The following is a 2,370-nucleotide window of genomic DNA, read 5'->3' as shown; positions in this document are numbered from 1 at the left end:
AATGCTGCTGCTGTTCTTGGAGGTCATTGCATGGTACTGACATTCCCAAAACACTGCTGTCTTTTGCTCTAACTAGGCTTCACCAATAGCCTCTCCTAGACTGTCTTCATGGTACCAAGCCTCAATTCCTTTCCATGACCCCTTCAGTCCTGGACCATTAATTGTAAACCGACACTGCCTCTTCACCAATGGCCTTCCATGTCCTCTCACTGTGCTGAGCTTCAGCTGCTCTTCACGACCCTTTCATACCTTTAAAACCAGTACCACCTGGGTGACTCTTACACATTACCAAGTCCTGCTGCAGCACAAGGTACAAACTTGACTATGTCTGGAACATAGCCTCTTTGTGCTCTCAGCACTTCTCAGAAGATGTCACCTCAGTGATGCTGGTCTCTTCTTAATCACCCCTAATTTCTTAGCTCCAGCTAACCAGCATCAATAGTCCCAGTAATGCGAAGTTTTCGCTTTAGTAGTTCTGGTATATTGTTAATCACAGCTGATACTTCAGCCCCAGCTAACCAGATCCACAGAATCTTCACAATCAAAACAACATGGCCCTGATAAGAGTCTTTAATCTTCCCTCGAAAATTTCACAAGCCAGGCCTCCACCTCTGCACTGTTCCCAACATGATCTTCCAAGCTCCTACAAAACATCCCACAGAGTTCTTAACAAGCAGTGGCTCTCCTAGCTCAAAGTTCCAATGTCCTTCTACATTCCTCCCCAAAACATGCACAGGAATACCCCACTCCTGGTACCAATTTGTCTTACTGGCTTGCACACACACACACACACACACTGGATAAACCAAAGCTCTAATATTTTTTTCTCTTCTAGCTTATATCCCCCAGGAAAATCTCCCAAGCTGTACAAACATTACAGTGTAGCTATATTCTATTATTTTACTCAATATTCTACATTATATTCATAAAATGCCATAGAGGGAAAAATATTTCTTTTTGTTTGTTTGTTTTGTTTTGTTTTTCGAGACAGGGTTTCTCTGTAGCCCTGGCTGTCCTGGAACTCACTCTGTAGACCAGGCTGGCCTCGAACTCAGAAATCCACCTGCCTCTGCCTCCCAAGTGCTGGGCTTAAAGGCATGCACCACCACCGCCCAGCGGGAAAAATATTTCTAACACCCAAAGAAGAATCAGAGCATAGCAAGGAATCAGACCAAAGCAAGTCCAAATTCTAGCAGAGCAAATGTTAACTCTGTCACTGTTTCTCAATCATCTTAAATCATGATGCAATTCTCTGGACTACAAAGGACTTAGGTGTTTTTGGTTGCTTGGAACCCCTGCTTGTCCCCTGCACAAACTAAGAAACCTTGTTTGCTCTTCTTTCCCCAACCTCAAGGAGAATATCCTATCCTACCACTTCATCTCTGCCTTCCCATTACCCAGGAGTCCCCACCAAGGGACTATTTTTTTTTTTACCTCATATGGACATAATCAACAGCATCTAGTTTATAGATCATCACCCCATGCCCCAAACCCTAACACCCCCTTGCTTTATCGAGGCATGTGACTCCAAGGCCTCCAGCATCCAACCCAGAGTGTCTCAATACTAGTAATGTCTGTCTGAGTCTGTGAGTCTATCCAGGTGTTTGTGTATTCTAATTTCTGTCTGTGTTTGTCTGTTCATAAACTCTGAGTGGTGCCACATCTCTAATTCTGTTCTGAAAAAAAGGTCTTCAATCTGTATCTGTAGACAGGAGCAGTTAAAGCAGATGTGCTGGGGGACCTCAGCTACACAGGCCAGAAGATATTATGAATCCTGATCTAGCCTGTGTGGGCTCAGAGAGCCAAGGGCACCCACTAATATGGTTACTTTAGTTTTTCTCCCATCAGAGAGGAGAGGTGAATGTCTTTTCTTGTGTGTGAGTGCCACCTTCTTGTTGTTCCTTTTTCCTGCCAGGTGGAGAGGAAAGGACAAACTTTTTTGTGTGTTTTGTTTGTGTTTGTGCTTCTCCTTATGGAGTAAACATTGATGGATATAGTTACATGGGACAGACACCTTCAACTTCACTAGAATTAGTCGTTAGTCATTTTTAAAATGTTAAAACTAGGCAGCTGGAGAGATGGCTCATCGGTTAAGAGTACTGATTGTTTTTCCAGAGGTCTTGAGTTCAATTCCCAGCAATCACAAGGTGGCTCATAACCATCTGTAATGGGATCTGATGACCTCTTCTGGTGTGTCTGAAGACAGCAACAGTATACTCATATACATAAAACAAATAAATAAATCTTTTTAAAAGAATGTTAAAACTAAGGGACAGAATCTTTCTGTTGCCATTAGGAAAACTTTTTCTCCACAGACAACAGGCAGCCCCACCTTATTCAACCCCTCAGGCAGAATGCCAGCTCTGCCAC

Source organism: Mastomys coucha, unplaced genomic scaffold, assembly GCF_008632895.1.
Source record: "Mastomys coucha isolate ucsf_1 unplaced genomic scaffold, UCSF_Mcou_1 pScaffold15, whole genome shotgun sequence".
NCBI classification, from domain to species: domain Eukaryota; kingdom Metazoa; phylum Chordata; class Mammalia; order Rodentia; family Muridae; genus Mastomys; species Mastomys coucha.
Note: the sequence above shows the minus strand (reverse complement) of the source record.